Source organism: Sinohyriopsis cumingii, chromosome 16, assembly GCF_028554795.1.
Source record: "Sinohyriopsis cumingii isolate HCF-2022 chromosome 16, ASM2855479v2, whole genome shotgun sequence".
Lineage (NCBI taxonomy): Eukaryota > Metazoa > Mollusca > Bivalvia > Unionida > Unionidae > Sinohyriopsis > Sinohyriopsis cumingii.
The window spans coordinates 95,067,611-95,091,834 of NC_142976.1; positions in this window are offsets into that span (position 1 = coordinate 95,067,611).

The window sequence follows — 24,224 nt, forward strand, 5'->3', positions numbered from 1 at the left end:
GGGGCCCCGAGTGGGCGAGTGGTCTTAAGAGCTCGCCGTTACGGATCACTGTCATCTCACCTCTGTCTGCGCGAGTCTGAGTCTCGGGTTCGGCCAATGTGGGTATGTGAGAAAGTTTGCAAGTAGCTTCTCGTGGGTCGGTGGTTCTTTCCGGATTTTTCCCGGGTTATTTCCTCCAAAATTTATACTGACCACCATGTATATCCTTTCTTGTGCTGAAAAACGGCGTTAAACACTATCACAACAGATTTCAGAGAGCCACCAATATGACTTTGCCAAGACAATCACGACAGTGTACATCTTTTCAAATCGTGTATAACTGAAAATGACATTTTCATAATCTCATCCCATTATATCATTCTTTAATATTTGTGTAAAATATATTTGTGTAAAATATAACATTTCTCAAGAAAAACACCTTCTGTCTCAATGATAAAGTAAACAGGGTATTCAAAAGAAAAGTATATTACCCATTGGCGTCGTAGCAGGTGCGAAGAAAATAGGGCCACCTGCATATTAGCGTCCCTGGCGTGCTCGCAGCTGTGGCGCTCACAAATGTCATCGCTGCTGGGGCAACGGGCCCATCAACCGATCCCATCACAACGCCACTGATACTAGTCTGATAATGTTTGCAAACATAACTGAACACGATAAAATTAAGTTAATATAACCGGCCACTAGATGAAATACAAATATGCAATTAGCATCAATAATGAGACCAAACGTATTGGGAATTAATGGTTGTTGTACTTATTCAAAGATAACATTTTATTTCCCGACCACACTTTACAGTTGTTCAGTTTGGTGTACCGCACCTGCGTCTCCATTAATGGGTTAATAAATTTCCTCTCGACTATTAACGACGTTACTGAAAGGTATGGTACTTATTAGAATAATCTAGTGAGACGATCAATGAGACCCCTATAAATCTTAGAAAGAATAAAAAAGACGTGGCACAGTCTGGATTTGAGATAAACAATAATTGTGGCAGTATCGGGGATCCCTGTTTCCTGGATATTTGCTCAAGCGCCAAGAACATGCCCTCTATTGTTCATGTATGTTTGTGGTAGAATACATCCTAACAATGAACAACAAACATGGCACATTACCTTTGGCATGTTCAGATTTGCTTTTGTCTTTTCATTCCTGCTGCATAAGGGGTGTAAGTTCTCGGCCAGGATCGAGAACAATGTTCTTAGAGCGAGAAGAACCACGACAATATATTCGGTAACCTAGTATTAAATGACATAGGAACAAACAATTAAATATATACCAAACAGCTAAAGAAAGGAAGATAAAAAAGCAATATTAAAAAAAAACATAAAGAGGAAAAAGAAAACAAGAGTAGTAATGCTATATGATTTAGAAATCAGTTTTTTATATTTAATTATTTTATACTCACCTTTTCCCAAGAATGCGGAACAACTGCTTGCTTCATGTTTGTGATCGATCTCGAGCCCTGTTTGAATATTTCAGACCAAATTGGACATCGGCACCTGTGAAACACATATTTTCTATTTCATGACACAAGTTAGTATTGATAAAACAAAAAAGTGACCAGTGATTCTGTAAAGTGTAGAACCTTAAAAACTGATATTGGCGTTAAATCCTTGCAGTGTTTGTAATTAAAAACTGTAACAAAAGGAAAATGCTTGATACTGGATTCACTCCTAACACAGTGATTGTAACTAAAGCCATAATGAATGGAAAGCCTGATATTGTATCTGATTGTAACACAGTGTCGGTGACGAAATCCATGGAAAGTATTAACACTGGATTAGACTCTAATAAGGTGTTCGTAGCTAAAATTACGATAACTGGGAAAGGCCTTATATTAGTTGTAACTAAAACTATGATACATGGGAAAGGCCTTATATTAGTTGTAACTAAACCTATCATGCATGGGAAAGGCCTTATATTAGTTGTAACTAAAACTATGATACATGGGAAAGGCCTTATATTAGTTGTAACTAAAACTATGATACATGGGAAAGGCCTTATATTAGTTGTAACAAAAACTATGATACATGGGAAAGGCCTTATATTCGATTATTACAGTGTGTAACCAAGCTCATGACAGATGGGTAAGGCCTGATGTTGGATTACGTTCTAACACATTGTTGCTACAAAATGATAAATGGAAAAGGCCTTATATTATTTCGGATTCTAAAAAGCATTTGTATCTATGGAAATAATAAATAGGAAAGGCCTCAGACTGGTTTGGTTTGTTAAAGTGTTTATAACGAAAATCCGTTATAAATTGGAAAGGGTTGATCTTGGATTAAATTCAAAGACAGTGCTTTTAAACTTTTTTATGTTCTGATTAAAATACTTCTGAGACGAAAATATTCTGATTAATCACTATTTTGACGTTGAAACTATATCAAAATTAATACTTCAGTTTTGTGTATTTGTGTTTGTATGTGTATGTGTACGTGTGTGTGTGCGTGTGGTTTGGATTTTTAACGTAGCTTTAACAACTTTTCAGTCATATCGTTACAATGTCTGCTGCGTGGCAGTTCATAGTGATATCTAGCACTGGGCCATCATGTCGCATACATGTAGCATGATATCCCACCCAGTCACATTATACTGACAGCAGGCCGGCCAGTCCTAACACTTACCACTTAATGCTGAGCGCCAAGAGAAACAGCTGGTAGTACCATTTTTAAGTCTTTGGTATGACTCGTCCTGCGTTCGAACGCTCGTCCCCTCCCCCCCCCCCCCCCGCATCCGAGGTGGACGCTCTACCAATGGAGCCACCTAAACGGCCCTACTTAAGTTCTAAAAACAATGGATAACGGGATTGGAAAATAAAAACTTGGGTTTCAATAGGGCGCATGAGACCTTTTTCAATGTATAACGAGTACTTGATTTACTGAAATTTATGCTGTCTGTTTGATGTTAAACATTACATACAAATAACTATGAATCATATTAATTCCAAAATGGATTGCAAGGTTTTTTAATTCAGTCAATCTGTCACATGAAAATATTAAATACTGGTGTAAATCGCACACACACACGCACACATGCACGCGCACACACACATACACGCACACATATGTACATTTTTCTTTTGTAAACATCAAGCAACTTGTTTTCGTTCTTATATTTCGTTCCCTTTATATTGTAGCAAATATCCACAATGCTGACATCAGGACTCAGTCTCCTGAAACTACCCTACCCCTAAGTTCCCGTTCAAAAAATATGCTATACGAGACGAAATATTTTGTTAATAACGAAAGTTTTGTTTTAAGTAAATACCTGCAACGTACACAATTCATCATTATACAATACACGATTGCTACTACTAACATATGACTTTTACACCACAGCGTAGATAATGTCATCCGTTCGCTCAAAGTGTACACTTTTCGAGCCTAATAAGACCAATCAAAACGTACACCTTTCAAATCTAATAGGACCTATCAAAAACGTACACCTTTCAAGTCTGCAGTGTGACAGTTTATAGTGATGTCTAGCACTGGGCCATCATGCCGCAGACATGTAGCATGATGTCCCACCCAGTCACATTATCCTGACACCAGGCCGACCAGTCCTAAGACTAGCCTTTTAATGCTAAGCGCCAAGCGAGGCGGCTGTTAGCATCATTTTTGTAAGTCTTTGGTATGACTCAGCTGGGGATCGAACCCACGACCTCCCGCATCCAAGGCGTACGCTCTAACCACTAGGCCACCGGTTCCTTTCAAATCTAATAGGACCTATCAAAATGGACAGAGGACATATCACTTCATAACCGTACCACATTCTTTTCCAGTAGGTGTATCTCGAGAACCCATCATGTCTCCAATATGCAGTATAGTGCAAACATTCAATGTTTTCTTTTTGTTTGTCTTTGTGTTGTTTGTTGCTGTTGTTGTTGTTGGTGGTGGTGGTGGCTGTGTTAAAGAGGGTAGATTTGAAGAAATAAGCACAGCATTAACAATGTAAACGAACAATGAAAGAGAGAAACAAGATCCGGACAGCTCAGATTAGTCAAAAGCCATTACGTTCATATGCTGTGGAATTTTTTATGATCTTCATTATGTTGAAATTATTGGAAACACAATCTTAAACAACCATAGAATAATCATCCTGAAAATTTATCCAGCAGTCTGTAAGCAGCATGAGGATATTAGAATTGGAGTGATACGTATGTTTTGAACATTGGATCAATACGGTCGACTGTTTAAAACTACCGGATATTTTTTTTAAAAAAAAAAACAAAACATTTTTACATGATTAAAACCATTTACTTTTAAGATATCTTTGTAAACGATAGAATAAAGTCATTTCTTGAAATTCACTGAGCGACAACCCTTGTAAAATGCGATTTCCGACTTATGCAGCAGAAAAAGGTCATGTACCTGTTATAAGTTCTAATTGCAATTTTATGGCAATTTTATAGCAATGATGCGAGTCAGCAGAAGAAAGAAAAACCGACACCTATTAAAAAAAGATAAAAAGACATATCTTTAAACACGTTGGTGAGACTATCTAAAAATTACTTGCTTGATTGTTACTATTTCTTCAGTGACACTGAGAAGTCTTTTGCACTATTGATATAGTATCATATCTTTTTCACCAATATTACGTTATGTACACAATATATAATAGTTTCCGGGCAACCAAATAAGTTAAAACTTACTATACTTATTTTTAATTATTAATTAATTATTATTAATTGATAACTTGTCATATGTATTACTGTATCCATCAATGAACTGTTCCAATACATCTATCCATTTTCTGTTTTCATTTTGAGTGAAGTATTTCGACAATTTATTTCTAAAGAATTTTGTTAAATCGTTATATGTCTGAGTATATAGAATAGTATCCACCGTTTCTCGCTTCAAGCATTCTTATAATTTCCGGTTGGAAAATCCTTTACTTTCAATGAACTGTATTATTTTCTGGATTTTGCTGGTCAAAAACTTTTAAAAATAGTGTCATGTTTTTCTCTTTTTCAGCCATTGTGTATTTTGAGAAGATATATCTCACTATCAAAGTTTATTTGTATCCATTGTTAAATGTTTGGGATGCTCGCATGGTAGCGATCTATGTGTGTTCATTGGTCATCCACTTGAGTAATATAGACCCTTCTGTACGACTATCTCTTTGTTTTATGCTTGCGCAATGTGTATGTAGATTTGTCTGTTAGCCAAACGTTTAGTTTAGAGTATATCATCCTGTTCTTATCATATCTAGTTTGTTCACACATTTTATTAACATCCGCTTAAGAAACCGTAACTTCAGAATCGTGGTATAGGAGTCTTAAACACTGCTCTACGGCTATTTGTTTTAAAAGTATTATTCATTTGCAAGTGAGCATTATCGAAAAGTTTTGCATAGAATTAAGGTGTGTATTTACGAATTTTGAAGTAAGACAAGGATGAGAATGTGTACATCAAGGTTAAAACGATAGCTTCGTCATAAACTAGTATAAGTGTTTTTTTACCACATATTATTCTTCCAATCATCGGTGTTTTAAAGAGGTAAAACAATTTGATATATATTTTAATGAGAATGACGTTTACATTTCTAGTTCCATTGGCAACAACAAAATATCAAACAATGTTGAATATGAATCGGGAATTCAATTTAAATTTGGTACCATATTATTTTCTGATCCTTTTACATCTAGTTTCTTATTACAGCTTTCATTCATTTTAAATGTTGCCAGATCTCTCTACAATATTTGTATTTTTTATGTTTTCATTTACTCTTTTAACATGTGTTTTGTGGTCTTAGCTGTGAGGCATACAGATTTTATTTTCTAGCGTGGTTGTCGGTATTTTCACAAATTATTGTTGTCGTCATGGTATGGATGTTATGATTCTGACTTTGGAGAAATAAAAGATTTTTTAGTGTCCTGGGTTAATGGTTACTGTTAATTTTTATCCTGGGGAAAATGGAGATTAGGTAAAGTATTGAATATCAAAAATACGGTACTATATGGGTATGCTGTCTGTTCTGGAAACAAAATTTTTTGAAAATTATTGTTTCGTGTCGGGGCGTGGGCTGGTTTTGAGATAAGAAAGAAAAGATTAGTAGAGGGTCTGTGTTTGTCGTTGTTCTTTCTATTTTTGTCTCCTGGGTGGAGGGACAATGGTACTGGGTTAAATAAATACAAATATGTTAAGACCTCTAGGCTACGAAATAATGTCACACAAATCTTATGAACACTATGCCATAATTACAGCTGCATGCATGCTCACTATTGTTAAATTCACGTCTGTATGTCACAGAGACTGCAGCTAGAAATTGAATCTTTTCATTCAAGCACAGTACTGTCTTCGTATATGTTTGTGATATTTACAAAAGACAACTGCAGTCATCTTCTTTCCATGAATGGTTACGAAGACATGCAATAGCGACGAAAATATAAGGTCATTTTGTTACCGTATGATCTTTGCTTGTGAAAAATGATGGCATGTCATGGCGTCTGTATTAGGCCTATATTTCCGGACTGGACCATTTGACTTTCTAGCTCATAATTACAACTTAGTGTTGCGAGATTTGGACTCAATCCCTTTAAAAGTTAAAGTGGCTTTTTTCTGAAGTTTTGAGTCATTATCTCTAATTCTGTGTGTTTCGTGTTTGCTTTGGTAAGATACCAGAACTTAATTTCGATTTGTTATCGTGATTTTTGACTTGCCGCAGTTTAAAAATTCTCACTTAGTATTTCAAAATTTCGCATTGATATATTGTAGTTTCGACATAACATATCTCTATTTATACTTGGTACCTCGAAATACCGTCAAGCTAGTTTCGACGTGTCCACTTGACTCTAATGTAATGAAATATTCTTTCGTACAAATATGGCTTTTCGTAACGATTCGGTTGAATGGATGCATATGTTGCTATAAATGACCAATTTTCATTACTCTACTGCATAATCATTGAATATCAACTATGAGTGTCTTATATAAATTGGTCCACATTACCTCTTTTCAGTTTCACTTGTTCGGTCATTCCTAGAATTTAATCATTTCTTTAGCAATAAAATATATCAGCGGACTAATCTCAGGTCTAGCACGTTTTCCATGGTTGTGAAGATACTATCTTTTGTCACAGTATAAAATTCATTCAATTAAACATTTGGCAAGACCAAAATCATGAAATTTTCTTTTCAAAACTGAAAATCCGGCAATTATTCCTAAGCCTCCTGTGACAAAGGTTTTACATCGGTTTGCTTTCTTACACAAAGAAATAAGTTTGCAATAATAGGGATTCTTGCAGCACTGGGAAATTATGGAAAGTAATAGTATTACGACTGTAGGTAGATTAAACGGTTAAACTGGATCCTGTGTCAGCGTCAGTAAGACTCCAGTATAGTATTTAAAAAAATCAGCTGCCACTGCCTGCCAAATACAGCGTCTCATCCGACGATGATGGCCCAAAGGGGAGGGTTCTCGGGAGATGCTAGTGCCCCATTCCATCAGCTAGGTTATTTCGGAGGAACAATGTGAGCTCACTCAGCGGATCCCTGGCCTCCAGCAATTTTTCTGCAATTTAACGCTTTTTGCGCCCTTTTCCTGATATCTATATTCGTTTTCACAAGACAATCAATCCCCACTGAAGACATGTTTGTCATGTTCATATTAGGTCCATTAATTTTCCTAAAATAAATTACTGCTTGGCATGTTTAGAAACAATAGATTTTTGCTAAATCGATTTACTTATGGACTGTATGTTTACAAAAATAAAATATATATTTCTAGACAGCGACTTAAGATGGGTTTTCCCAGCTTTTAACACTGCGAACTGCTCATTTGATGTCATTAAAGTAAATATTTAGAGAAATATCTCTTTCTAATGAAAATTATGTATTTGAGAGAGTATTAATCGATGTCTGGATCCCTCTCGCTGTGATGCGGAAGAGGATTAGCGGGGTGTTTTAGACGCCGATGGATAGAGTTGCAGTTTATTCATAAATCACGCGCTGGCAGCAGAAATGGGCTCGCAAATTTTTGTTATGCACGTGTGTTATGTAATTTGCTGAAAGGTCGAGATTCAAAAGTAACAAATTTGGAAACATTAAATTTATGTCATTTACAAAAATAATGTATCAACTGTTTTGGCACCCAAAGACGTATATCGCCCAGGGCAACCGACCCGTCACACCTCCCTCTGCCCCTGTTTGTACGCTACTGCACCACCCCCACCCCACTCCAAGCACAGAACGCGGCACGATACATTGAAACATAGAGAATCATTGTGAGAAAACAGGACATGAAAACCTGTGTTTTAAGCACTGAGCAATTTTCGAAGGCAGACTTGGGTGGAAATGCGTAATAAATTATGATTCTGGGAAATAATACCCTTTGGTCACGCAAATACTATTAGAGTTTAATTTTTGTACTCACGAAAGAAAAATGCTTGTTGTGCGGCTAATTCATTTGCTGTTTGGAACGGTCATTCATTTTAAATAATTGACGCAAACAATGAAATATGTTTCTACAACAAATTCGTCTAAATAGACAACTGACAAATTGCAGACTACCAGGATACAGAAGAATCTTATCATGCCCCACTCTCAACAAAGAAATAGCTATTTTCAATAACAATTGTTTCGAAAATTTGACAAGAAAGCCACTATTTAAGTCAATTGCTTTACAAATTTTATTTCTCATTCAATGAATTCTTTAAAATGGCATTTCCATCATAGTGAAGAATTAGTAGTATAACGTAACGTATGTATAAATCATTGTTCTATTAGTTGTTTTATGACTGCATATCAACATCAATACCATATATATATATATATATATATATATATATATATATATATATATATATATATATATATATATATATATATATATATATATATATATATATATATATATATATATATATATATATATATATATATATATATATATATATATATATATATATATATATATATATAAAGAGAGAGAGAGAGACGGACAGATAGACAGACAGACAGACAGAAACAGACACAGACAGAAAGACAGAAACGGACAGACAGACTGAGAGACAGAGACATAGAGAGATTATATACCATTATAGTTAATCCTTAAAATAATTATTTTTAAGTTCGATATATAACATCAACTAAATTCTAAGCATAATACAGATTGTTTTTCAAAATTCATTCACTTAACTTCAAATATGATTCTTATTGTTTGCATCAAGAAATAGTTCATATGGAAATTAGTTGCATTTTGAACTTTTTTCGATAGTGAAAGAGATAAAGTTGTTAAGAAAGGGGGACTGGGGGGTTGGCGAGTATGGGAGTCACATAACTAGTTTTGTTACTGCTGGCAAAATGGTGTTGGGCCAATTAAGATTGACTTATATAAACTATTTATGGAGCTATTTGCTGTCGATTAGAATACATTGTACTAAACTTTACTCTGTCAATATATTTCAAATTCATTGCACAGATAGTTTTAACGCTATCATATTTTGAATACAAAATCTTTTAAAATTAAATACGAAGGAGAATTCATGCGATATCGTGCTGAAAATAATTCCAATGAAATTTTCTTTTTTTATTGTCTAATGTGAATGTAACTCTACTGAGACAAACTGAGAACTAAGATATAGGCAGTGATATTTTCTAAATATGGTTGAATAACGATGGGCCAATTCGTTTTAAACATTAATCAGTTTAAAAGCCAAATTTACAAACTGACTCACTTCGTTGCGTCGCAAGAGATTGTTGTGTCTGGTCGGAATATTAATAGGAATGTTAGTCTCAGCTGGCAACGTTTTATGGTAGTTCGTAAAATGATTTCTGGACTAAAATATAACGTGTAATAAACGTAAAAAAAATTTATATACACAATTTCTTATTGTTAACAACTTCAAAATAATATATAAAAAAAAAACGTTTTGTGCGTTTGTTCGTTGTCGTAAAATATGCCATGAACTGATCGTCTATTTATGACTATGCTCCTACCTTATATTACTCTCGTACGAACGATCGTTCCTTCAGCACTTCTCGAACAATCAACATGTTTGACTCTTTGGCTTTAAAGGACACGCAGGCATGTTACGTTCGTCTATTAACTATGAATTGTTGAGGCTAACAAAAAACAAAAAAAAACAAAACAACAAATATTGTGGTTTGAAACTAGCCTGGATAATAAAGTTCAAGGAAGCATACTCATTGAGACGCCATACCGGATTATACTGATTTTTGTCTTGTTTGAAGTCTAATCAGATGATGGCTATACTTTGTTGAAATCAAAGTCCACTTATTCAGCAAAAGTCATTTTCTCACTGCAGATCTGACTTCCAGGATCTTTGCAATGTCAAGCGAACGTTATAAGTACTTTGAAAGGAATGTGCCCTCAGATAAAATTAGGAAGCACTCATTTTCAAATAGAATCATGAAGCACTCAGTTTAAAGCAGAGGGTTTGATGTTTTACGACGCGATGAATTGCATGAAGTTTTTGCTGTTTTGTAGCTTAAAAAGAGGGTTAAAAAAATCGATAATTAATTTCAGAAATAAAGTTACTTTCCAAAGTCTCTGACTTTAATTTAAGACAATTTTACCGTAAAAGATTATTTCCAAGAGATTTACGATCGATAGAAACGCATATAATGTGTACACTGCTTGTGAACGGATTACCTGAGTAATTTACAGTACCTTGAGTATGGCTGTTAGTTAGATTTAAAATAGAAAACAACTGAAAATATACTGTATCGTGATTTTTGGAATCGTTGATCCTGAATGCTAAGACATGATTCCGAAAAGTAAACTGACATCTCTCTCTCTCTCTCTCTCTCTCTCTCTCTCTCTCTCTCTCTCTCTCATGTATGTATGTATGTATGTACGTATGTATGTATGTATGTATGTATGTATGTATGTATGTATGTATGTATGTATGCATGTATGTAAGCATGTATGTGAGCATGTATGTATATATGCATGTATGTAAGCATGTATGTATATATGCATGTATGTATGGATGGATGGATGGATGGACGTACGTACGCACGCACGCACGCACGTATGTATGTATGTATTTTGTGTATGTATGTATGTATGTAACCATGTATGTAAGCATGTATGGATGGATGGATGGATGGATGGATGGATGTACGTATGTACGCACGCACGCACGCACGCATGTATGTATGTATGTATGTATGTATGTATGTATGTATGTATGTGTGTATGTATGTATGTAAGCATGTATGTAAGCATGCATGCATGGTTGTATGTATGTATGTATGTATGTACGCACGCACGCATGCATGCAGGCATGCATGTATGTATGCATGCATTCATGCATGCATGCATGCATGCATGTATGTATGTATGTATGTATGTATGTATGTATGTAAGCATGTATGTAAGCATTATGTATGGATGTATGTAAGTATGTGTGTATGTATGTATGTATGTATGTATGTATTTATGTATGTATGTATGGATGGATGGTATATTTTTATAATTCTATATACCTTGATTTCTTTCATAGGAATCCGGAATGTCTGTAGATAGATGAGAACTAATTACTAGATCATCATGCGAGTGTATCTGTTGCACACGAGTGCATATAACACTAATTAAGTAACATCATTTTTGGTGATGTGTGCTGAAATATTGGCTGGTGTGTGGCAGGAAAGGCGATGGATGCCATTTACCCATGGACCTGGGTTCGAATCTCCGTAGAGTATGAATTAAGAATTCTCTAATCTATATGATAATATTAATATCATATTAATCCTGCATACTAATATCAAGCATTCTCCCATAGTATCCAGGTAAAGCTCTTTCGGTTCTCTCTGGTGTATATTTATAATTCTCTCTCTCTCTCTCTCTCTCTCTCTCTCTCTCTCTCTCTCTGTATATAAATGATGGAATTCTATCTAAGATAAGGACTCGAAATGCAAGGCAAGTCACGCGATCTTCTACATATAAAACCCACTGGATGTCCATTTTTTAATGCTCATTTTATACTTGGAATTGTGATTTTTTTTAAAAAAAATGTATTCTCATATGGCAATTAAGAAAGAAAATGCTTTTTTACCGATTCCACATTGTATGTGCTTGGATTCGTAATTATGTGAAGAAAACATTTATGTAGAATAAAACACTACCGTAAACAGGCAGGCGAGGGAGGAATCGAACTAATTGGCTTGTATCATCAGCTTTTGCATATCTTTGTGCTGGAACGTAATATTGCACATGGTACATGAAATGTGCCATCGCACACCTTCATCATTTGCTTTATTTGTGTGCAATTGAAGACGATTTAGTACTCCTTTGCAAATGATTTTTTGAAGACACTAGTCTTGTTTGCGCACAACTGGTTAGAGAAAATAAAAGTGTGTTTGTAAACGCCATTAAATCTTTGTTGTATCCTTTACGTAGTATAAGGAATGCAAACAAATCTACAATATGGAAGGTTACTTTATGGTTTCAAAGCACAACAAATGGCTTATATGTTTTCTCAGTCCTTATTAGCTAGGATCTAATTAATAGTGTTGACATTTGCTACGGCACCTATGAAACAAAGCTCTTGTAATTTTGCATCCTAGAACATTTATCAACTATGTGTGTCTTTCCGTGTTTTTCCTGATGTAATTTACTAATTATATTTTTCAGGAGTTGTTAAACAACTAACAGCGGTGTGAGAAATATAGAATCTATGTTGGGGTTTGGACCGAGAAAAGGAAATCCAAGACAAGGTCCAAACCCCAACGTAAATTATTTTTCTTACCCAATATTTTCCTTTAAGGCAAAAATAACTCTTCACTAGTGTACTATAGTTCACGTCCAAATGTTTACATGCGGCTCATTAATACAGATATGTTAATGAGAGCTGTGGTGTGACCGTTGCATCAGAGGTGTACAGTTTATACGTGTGAGCTAAGAAAAATAACCATTGAAACGTCGCATAGTAATGAAGTATTATCACATTTAATATATGGATGTTATATGAAATTAACAATAAATAATTCATATTTATTACAAGAAAATGTTTAATTTTCTTCAGTTCCAATTTTGAAAAGCTATAGTGCAAATAATGAAACGATATTGGGTACACATCTCTACTGTAGTTATACTTAGTACAAGCTATAACGAAGAGTAAAATATTGCATTAGATTATTTATGGGTATTTATATATCTGTGTCACTGTCGTTGATAACTCCTTTTCTTTGGAGGAGGTGAAACTATTTTGTGACATACTTTTGTTGTAATTAAAATTGATTGTAAAATTACCCCCGTGTATGAAAGATCCTGCAAATACGGACCCTAGCCGATAACAATGTGGTGAACTTTCAAGTTGACGGTTTCTATGAAAATTGCTTTTTCTGTCTTGGAAATATGGCAAGTGCTACCGTCAAATATGCTTATAGATTAAAGTGCGGACGGATAAATGCTTCCTTTTGGCTGGTAAGAGCGTTATTTGTCATTAATGATTGTAGGTATATGTTTGACTCAGCTGGGGCACGATGGAGATGCTTAACAAAATTAGAAGAAAGCCTTGTTTGACATAACACATTTCTGGCTGTTACTAAGTTTTCTGTAGGTGTTGAGAGAGTTGGGATTTTTGTGGCCAGTAATGTGTATAGCCCGAGTATCCATTGATTGATAGAATCTATTTTGGGATTTTGGACCAAGACAAGGAAATTCCAGTCAAGGGGTTATATTATTTGTCTCTACATGAGGCTATGAAGTGTGTAGGCATAGTCTATGTGCATGGATCAGTCTTTTATGTCATCAATCATTTCACACAGCATTGAGAATTTTATCATATCTGTCAACAGTGTGTAAATTTGTTTCCCGCGAAGTATTTAAATTTAGTTAGGTGGTTTTAGATACATTTAATGACGCTGACCCAAAAATGTACTGAGCTAGGCCTGCATATAGGATAAAATCGACCATGCTGTGTGAAACTAACTAGCAAAATACCAAATAGCTCAACATCGTGTGCATGTGTGTGTCTCTCCCGAAATGTTTTGTATGGTGTGTTCTCAAAGATGGATTGACCTTACGTTACTGTGTTTTTTGTTAAATATTTGTTGTTGTTGTTGTTTGTTTAAATAACAACTACATCAGGCACAGCAAAAAACAACAAGGTTATCTTTTTTTTAAAAAAAGTAATTCTGGGCACGTGGACACCCTGACTGAGACAACTGGTCTGAGATGACTAGACTGAGATAAAAAAAAGTAAGGTTAGCAAAACAGCTAGAATTTTCTGTCGCATGGGTGGGAAAAGCGCGCAGCTTAATTGACATGAATGCGTATATATTCATATATATGACAGCAGAAGAACTAAAATTTTGTAAGATATTTATCACCCCTACGTTTTTGTTTAATCACGTTTTTCCTAAGAACTATTATAACAGACACTTTCGTAGCATTTGAAATGAAATGATAACTCAATATAAGAAATGTAATATACTTTAGAAACAAATAGGAAACGAAAAACAACAAAGAAGACATTTTCATTACAATTATGACTATCAGATGTGACGAAAATATAGTCAAGAGCGATGAAGATCGGTTATAAGCTAAATCCTGCTACAACAAGAAGCCAGCAATGGACTTCAGATCTTCTCCATAGAGGATTATTTCATCCCTATAGTATTTCAGGTGAGACCAGCATTAATTATCCTATACATTACGCACATATATTTCTCCAAGGTAAACTCTTAGCAATGTTCCTGTCACACTAGTAATCATAGGGATGACAATACCATTATTGACAATTACACACACCAAAATCTGACAGCAGTTGTCCGGCATAATTACATTTCCAGCTAATCAAAAGCTACCTGGATGCAAAGAAAGTCGGTTTCTGTGTCAATCTAAACCTAGTTTGTGCCCACATCATAGACTGCCGGTACATCTGCACTTCAGCCCCACTGCTTTCACTATCACAATTAAAATGCATCTCAAAATTAAGAATAATTCTTTCCCATTATTCTACGATAAAAATCAGTTCGTGCACGAAAATATCACAGTAAAGACACCTCTGAACTGATACGGCACCTTCTTAGCTGTGTATCGTTCTGGAAACATTTTATTATAGTCTGATGTCATTTGAATACATGCACGAGACTCAGAGTTTTACTTCTTCAGGAGACTCCTACACTGCCGATTTGTTTCAGTGATAAGGTGTTGGATTTGTGACAATCCTACCAGCGAACAAAGCCAGACTGGTCATCTGACGTGTTCCTTTGTAAGTTACATTAATACTCGCCTTAACAATGTATAACCTAAACCGTGTTGCTCTGAAGTGAAACACCAAAACCACGCAAAATTATTTGAAAACAAACTATAATCGTCACAAAGTCTTCCAAAGAAAACACAAACAAATTTTGCATATATGATATTTTCACGTTCTATATACTTGCAAAGTAAACATTACATTTACTACAATTGATTGATTTTCTTTTTAAAGAACTGATTTTGGATATTTTCTGAGCATATATTTACTGAAAGTAGCAATGTACGATGGACGAAAGTATAATGTGCTCTTAGCGAAAACACTAAACATAGAAAGGGAAGTGAGATGGAACTATTTTTGTTATGCAAAAAGTGCTAAATATTATATGTTTTTGTGTGACGGGAACTCGAACCATAACGAGTGAAGAAACAAGTGGCACAAAATAGCAGTCATGTTTCATAGGGGCTCTCATTTTATGCCAGTTTTATTGGAAATACTGCGTATCTCCTGATTTTAGGACACATTGCATTTGAAATGTTCCGATTTTCCCAAGCATGATGACACTCTAGAAGTGACTGGGCTCTTACGACTATGTGGAGTGGGGGGGGGGACCGAATGAAACCCATATCTTTTGGAACGGCCTACATGCTATTTGTAATGTTCCCTTGCTGATGTGGTCCTAATTATGTTGCTGATACGGCCTTCATTATAATGCTGATATGGGTTTCATTCTGTTGCTGATATGGTTTTCATTATGTTGCTGACATTGCCTTCATTATGTTGCGAATACGGCCTTCATTATGTTGTGGATATGGCTTTCATTTTGTTTCTGATACGGCCTTCATTATGTTGCTGATACGGCCTTCATTATGTTGCGAATACGGCCTTCATTATGTTGTGGATATGGCTTTCATTCTGTTGCTGATATAGCATTGTATATGTTCCTGATATGGTCTACATTCTATTGCTAATATGGCCTTCATTTTGTCGCTGACATGGCCTTCATTATGTTGGTTATATGGCTTTCATTATGTTGCTGATACGGCCTTCATTATGTTGCGAATACGGCCTTCATTATGTTGTGGATGTGGCTTTCATTATGTTGCTGATATAGCATTGTATATGTTCCTGATATGGTTTACATTCTATTGCTAATATGGCCTTCATTTTGTCGCTGATACGACCTTCTTTATGTTGCTTATATGGCTTTCATTCTGTTTCTGAGATGGCCTTCATTATGCTGCTGATACGGCCTTCATTATGGTGCGAATACGGCCTTCATTATGTTGCGAATACGGCCTTTATTATGTTGCTGATACGGCCTTCATTATGGTGTGAATACGGCCTTCATTATGTTGCGAATAGGCCTTTATTCTGTTCATTCTAATTTCATATTTTACCATGAAAATTAGTGTGATTTTGATGGTAGCTATTAGGCACCAGTACCGGCATCGGTAAATATTTTTGTTAGGACATTGTAATGTAGCAGACCTCTGAGAGAATGTCCTTCATTAACACTCGGTGAATGTGATTAATCTTTCTGTATACATGCATAATTAATCACTACAAAGAAATGAGAGCAAACAGAAAATCATAGAAATCATTCCTAAATTATCAACTACCGTGTAAAAAAAACATGAGCTTGAACCCAAATTCGAAATCTCAATATTGAAAAATATTAACAAAAGAAATCGATCGTATTTAAAAACAAATTTCTAAATGTTGATGTTGTATCGCTTAATATTACAGAATCATCTATATATTATGTTTTGAAAAATGAAAATCATCAATAAATTATGTGAATAGGCTTGAATAGTCGTCTAATACTTGATGTTTATTGAAATCGATGTAATCATGCGATAACTAAAGAAACGTTTCAGTCACTATCTTCATATAACAACTTGACGCATTACTGCAGTCTCGGATTCGGCCAATGTGGGTATGTGAGAAAGCTTGTCAGTAGCTTCTCGTGGGTCGGTGGTTCTTTCTGGGGTTTTCCCGGGTTCTTCCTCCGCCATTAATACTGGCCGCCATGTATAGCAAGCCTATCGTGTTCTGAAAAATGGCGTTAAACCCTACAACAGCAACAACCACAGCAGTTAGGGTTGTTTAACTTGGGAGAGTCATTGTCTGTTGCGTTATAAAGGACTTAAGTGTCAACTGTAGTTGTGTAAGTGCCAATTTTATCAGTTCTAAAATGCATTGTTTTACGTCCATGTGCCAATCATTCCCATGTCGTCCAAGTACCAGTCAACCCCATGTCGTCCAATTACTAGTCAATCCCACGGTGTCCAAGTACTAATCAATCCCACGTCGTCCAAGTACTAGTCAGTCCCATGTCGTCCAAGTACCAGTCAACCCCACGTCGTCCAAATACTAGTCATTCCCATGTCGTCCAAGTACCAGTCAACCCCATGTCGTCCAAGTACTAGTCAATCCCATGTCCATAACATAATGCTGACAATTATTTTATACCCTTAGCCATCGGGAAAGCGTGTAAAACATCTAAATCAGTTTCCTTGTTGTTGCTATGGCCTGTCCTTAGAACTGATTCATGACTTTGATCCCTGGCACAATAGAGCTAAAGAACACTATATAATGCTGCATCAGTAACGGAAACAAGCTTTGTCTGACATTAACAGGGTCTGTGGTTCATTTAATCGCAGGAAGTGGAGGGACATTAATACACTTTATAGCAGAATCACAAAGGGTTTGAGTGGTGATGTCAATTCATATTGTTCTGTTTTCAGCAAACGTTAAGCATCAGACCGCACATACTGGAGAGCAAAGTTCGAAACCAGAGAATCACTGAAGAGCATTTTGTTATACTGTCCATTGGAAGAAGCAAAATCTATTGACATATCGTGTCTGTGTGTGTCTTACAATTATTGCCCCTGTTGAACCAACACAGTCTTCATCATATGATTTGTTTACGTATGTTTGTCTATTGCGATGACCATATGTCTCTTTATACTATGGATGCTTTATTTTGAGTTCATTTAAGAACTAAACTTCGGATTTTATTAGATTCTTGATGTCACGGAGCTTAAAAATCGATGACACTGTATAATCGGCCGTATCGAAGATCAAGAAGTCACAGGGGAAATGATTAGTATTTGGTAGCTACATTCAAGGTTATTCAATGACTACAACCCTTTTCAGAAATCTACGTATGTTCAAGGCTTAATGGTCAACATCTGATTTTCGATAAATTCGTTTTGAAGAGAGACAAGCCTAGTTCATATTATGGATCCACTCCATTCCTAGACTGGCGATATGTGTTGATAAAAGAATGCTGATTAAAATCCAAATCAAGAAATAAATATATATATAGCCCTCCACGAAACAACAACACCCAACCACCAACTTCCCCAAAAAATCAAACTAAGCCTCTCCATGCTAGCCAAATGCAAATATGTTTCGGCTTAACACAGTCATTTTTTCCCTCATAAAACAATATCTGGGTCTGATTAAATAAGAACAACGGTCGAAATATCTAACCACTAAAAATCAAATGTTTTAGTTTTACGTCTGCTATAAAAGAATATTGTTCACTGCACGTGCAATAGACTTTCGTACGTTTATGAATATGAACTGCAAACTCGACACCTCGGGGGTAAACATGTCCGTCTGATGAATGGATTACCCTTCGTCTTCGAAACAATGAGGAAGAAAGTTTTTTGTTTTCTTTTTCTTCACTGCGCTGTTTAGTTCTGTACTGTTTACTAAGTAGAGAATGAATAAAAAAATATTCACATGTCCAACGCAGGTTTAAAATATAGTTCAGAGCTTGCCATAGCAAGATTATTTCAGAAATTTAATGGATTCCCTTTTTCAAGTGCAATCTGTGCAATATTTTGTAAAAGTCCATAATTTTCTAATTTTCAAAAAATCCCAAAGTATAGTCATATCATCCGAATTAAGTTCTCTTCTCAAAAGTTAAACTGCAAAATTTTTAGAAACATGTACATGAAGCACAAATCATATAGCGTTAAGAATTAATCAAATTTACGATATCATTCCATTTATTCACCGTGCAAAACAGTGCATGCGCCCATAATAAATAAATTATGTTATGACACAGACTTGATTACTGTCCATGTTAAATAAATTATGTTATGACACAGACTTGATTACTGTCTATGTTAAATAAATTACGTTATGACACAGACTTGATTACTGTCCATGCAGTCATTTATAATTATTTTAAGTAAGTCAAATCAAGAATTTCATCCAAATTTTATTTCATAAGGAATGGAAGCAGAGCTCATCGTCCGTCGTTAAATATCCTTTCATACCACCAGACAAGATAATTTTATTGTAGGAATGAAAATCGTGTTTTATTTGGGATTACGCTGAGACGTTTTCGAAAATCTCTAATGTGTTTATCCAGAAAACACATACTTGTTTTAAATACATTTTCGCCAAGGAGAAGGTATAAATCCATTTAGGCGTCTGTCTCCGGTGTTTCGCTCACAACGTATCTATCATATTATATCCTAAGATCTAATATGGTTTTCATACCATCTGGCTAGTACAGTGTACGGAATGAGAAACGACAGATCGACAAACTTAAGATGCAACAGCAACCCCTAATATTATGAGAACTAACGCTAACCCCTCAATAATAATAATAATAATAATAATAATAATAACAACAGCAACAACAATACAAGGTAATGATAATAATAATAATAATAATAATAATAATAATAATAATAATAATAAAAATAACAAAAATATGGTTATATGGTACATAATAATGATATTAGTAATAATAACACTAATAATAACACTAATAATAACAGCAATAATAATAATAATAATAATAATAATAATAATAATGATGATAATAATAATAACATATACTTCCTATTTTTTTAATTCATACGAATTTTGATAGGTTGATTCATTTTTAACACGCGTTTTTAATTGGAAATATAATTAGCAGTCACATGTCTATAATGTAATTAGCAGTCACATGTCTATTACTCATTTTTAATATTCATATGCCAAAAGCTTTGCTTTTTTTATAAATATGTATTTCTTGCTTTCACACTGATGCACATTCTAATCGAACTTGACAGCTAACTTTAGTAACTCTGACAATTGAGAGGCGGTTAATGTCGTCATAGTACAAGTCTGCTCTGAAAATAATTCTAGAATTTGACCTGGAACGGTTGATGTTGATGACATTTTGGATCATAAAAAGAGGGTGTCTTAATGAAATTCTGACACTAAAGATACTTCAGAAAGGTATGATTTCGTTCCTCGCGTGCCATCTCCTGTGAACATTATATATTATTTATAATTTATCTCATATAATCACGTATCCGAACATACATACATATATATATATATATATATATATATATATATATATATATATATATATATATATATATATATATATATATATATATATATATATATATATATATATATATATATATATATATTATGTGATCCCAAGAAAGAGCATCCACTGTGGTTGATGTATGTGTGTTACGGGTTGTATGTGTTTAGGTGTGTGTGTGTTTGTGTGTGTGTGTGTGTGTGTGTGTGTGTCTACATAAGAAATAGTTTGAGCCAAATAATATCAGCACGAGCAGCAGTGTCCAGAGTTTCTATTTTTATTCCAGATGAGTCCTAATGTCACTGTGGACACACTTCTTGAACTCTTTAATTAATATAAGTTGTCTGAGATTTTCACAATCTTGATCATCGTTTTTAGCTAAGCACCATTTATCAAATAACTGATCTCTTGCAAATGCGACATGAGTTTGTCTAGCTTCTTTTTTAATATAGTTTTTAATTTTTACCGATAAGCATCAGGGACTAACTCATAACCCTTTTAATATAGTTTTTAATTTTTACTGATAAGCATCAGGGACTAACTCATAACTCTTTTAATATAGTTTTAAATTTTTACTGATAAGCATCAGGTACTAACTCATAACCCTTTAAATATAGTTTTTAATTTTTACCGATAAGCATCAGGGACTAACTCATAACCCTTTTAATATAGTTTTTAATTTTTACCGATAAGCATCAGGGACTAACTCATAACCATTTTAATATAGTTTTTAATTTTTACCGATAAGCATCAGGGACTAACTCATAACCCTTTTAATATAGTTTTTAATTTTTACCGATAAGCATCAGGGACTAACTCATAACCCTTTTAACATAGTTTTTAATTTTTACTGATAAGCATCAGGGACTAACTCATAACCCTTTTAACATAGTTTTTAATTTTTACCGATAAGCATCAGGGACTAACTCATAACCCTTTTAATATAGTTTTTAATTTTTACCGATAAGCATCAGGGACTAACTCATAACCCTTTTAATATAGTTTTTAATTTTTACTGATAAGCATCAGGGACTAACTCATAACCCTTTAAGATGCATTCCTTAAACAAATCATAGTCTGCACTTGGCTCCCTTGACTAATTAAAATTTCAGCAACTTTTTCAAAATAAGGAAAATATTTTTTTACTTCTCTAAAAGGGGGCACTAACATAACGTTCTTAGCAATATCACAAATTGAATTTGTGTGTGAAGTGGGAACATGCATTTCACTTGTCAGCTCTATTTCTGTTATTCTAAATTCTCTCTCTCTCTCTCTCTCTCTCATCGATTGTAACTGCATTTGTTTCTCTCTCTCCTGTAACTTCATTTGTTCATTTTGTAACTGCATTTGTCTTTCTTTCTCTTTTTTCCTTATCTATGTGCATTAGCATTTCTTTTTTATGTAACTGCACTTGTTTCTACTCTTTCTGTAATAACATTTCTTTTTCTTTTTCCTTTTCCAATAACACTTGTTCTTTCTCTTTCTTCAATTGCATATGTTTGTCTTCTTGATCTTTCTGAAGTTCCAGCTTCGTTAACTCTAATGCTACCTTGCATGTTAATTTAAATTCCTTTACTTTTATAGCAGAGTCTGATACAGACTTACTGATCAAAGCCAAAGCACATTTATCCACAACATTCTTTTCCACCAAATACTGGACCAAAATAATTTTTATTTCTTGCTTCGTTAAGGAAGCCTTTGTCTCAGATAGATCATATTTTCCGGCAAGCTGAATCAATTCATCTTTTTTCAAACAGTCAAATTGTTCCTGCGTAGGAGTTGAAGAAGAAGAAAAGATTTCCACTTTTAATTTCACTAATTATTGCAAAAATGTGAAATAATACTTAGGATTTTTAAAAATTAAAACAACTAGGGGAATCACAATTTTAAAAAAAAAACATTGTTTTCTGAAATAGTTTAGCTTTAGCCAAAATGCACATATCCCAAAGACAAGCGCCCAATTTGTCTTGTTACTTGTTGAGGATCCTACTAAAGTAAGAAGAAAAAAGAGAAGACAACAGGCTTTGTAAAATTTAACAATTTTTTTCCTAGGAAAAACAGGTAAAAATGCGAAAAAGAACTATCGGTTTTACGAATCATATCCGAAACTAATCCAAGAATTAAAAAATTTGAAGTCCTATTAATAAAAAGTCCTAAATGAATCTGAGCTCGAGTCCCCATGAAATCCAAAATATAAGGTGATAACGTATGATGTGGTCAGCGCCGTACTGATGTGTCAACAATTCTTTGTTGAATCACAGAAAATACGTTTCCAGTACTTGAATTCTGTGTAAATTTCGATAACTGTCCTTGTCCAAGAATTAATTTAAAGCACTAGTATTTCCAGGGAAAATAAACTAGTGATCCGAATAAATTGAATTAAACAAAGCAATCAGCCCCAAACTGGTCACAACATAAAACACTTTAACTTCTCAAGTGTTACAGTAAGAATAACTATTATTTCTCAAAACATCGAAAATAAATCTAGCAATACCGCAAAAATGATGCCGAGATGTGAATCAACCCTCTGGAAAAGCCAGAGTTTGAAACAATTGCTACATGTTATTTGTCACGTATTACAAGTATGGCCTCGAATCCACTTTAGGAATCTTACTCTGAAAAAGATTTAAAACCATAAAAAATGTTGTTTACTACAAACTATCACTGGTTCTGAATCAAGGTCAGGAACTAGGTCAGCATTAGATACAATGCTTCTACTTGTAGTTGTTTATTTCGAAAAATTGGTCGGAACTGAACTCTATTGCAGTAATAAAGTTACATTACAGTAGCATGTAATGAAAAGAAATTAAAACAAACAAACAAACAATTAAATTAAACCAAATATAAATTTAATCAAATATACATAACATAATTACGAATGTTATTTTGTGATATTCAGGTTTTCGTTTTGCTTCTATAGAGTTTTTCAATAGAGTAAATCAGATTATGTAGTTCGTCCGAAATATGTCTATGATAATAACAAAGGAAACTTTTAGAAGATTTTACATTTTTCTGTGGTAGGATAGAAAATTCGGATTGACTTAACGTTTTCTATCCCATTTAATTTCTACCTAATACAACAACAAAATAACTTAAAATTTTAGTGGGATGATATATTTTTCTTCTTTAAATCGTTTTTATAACTTTGAAAGTCATCTTTGAAATCTGCAAACGATAGGTGTGTGTGTATATGTGTGTGTCTACGTATGTATGCTTGTTCATGTGTGTGTCTGCGTGTGGTTTGCGAGCGTGTGTGTGCGAGCGTGTGTGTGTTTTTGTGCGTTCTTCTCTCTTTGTGTGTGTGCGTGTGTGTGTGTGAGATGTGGATTTTTAACGTAGTTGAGCCCCTAGCGAAGCAGCTGCTAGTACCATTGTTATGTGTTAGGTACTACTCGGCCGGGGTTCGAACCCGCGACCTCCCGCATCAGAGGCAGATACTCTAATCACTAGGCCACCGGATCGGTCTCTTTTATGACACAATTCAAATAATCATTACACCTATAAATAAATACAATTGAATGACGTAACGTTAGGATTGGGGTGACGGTGTGAGTTAATAATTCACAATACAAATTTTCTGAAACTCGGATACTAGTTTTTCGTGGAGTTATTGAAACAGTTCAGTGAGATGATGCAGCAATGCTTCACTGCAGAGGAGATTCGAACTGCTAATGGTTCATCACCAAACATGCTAAGT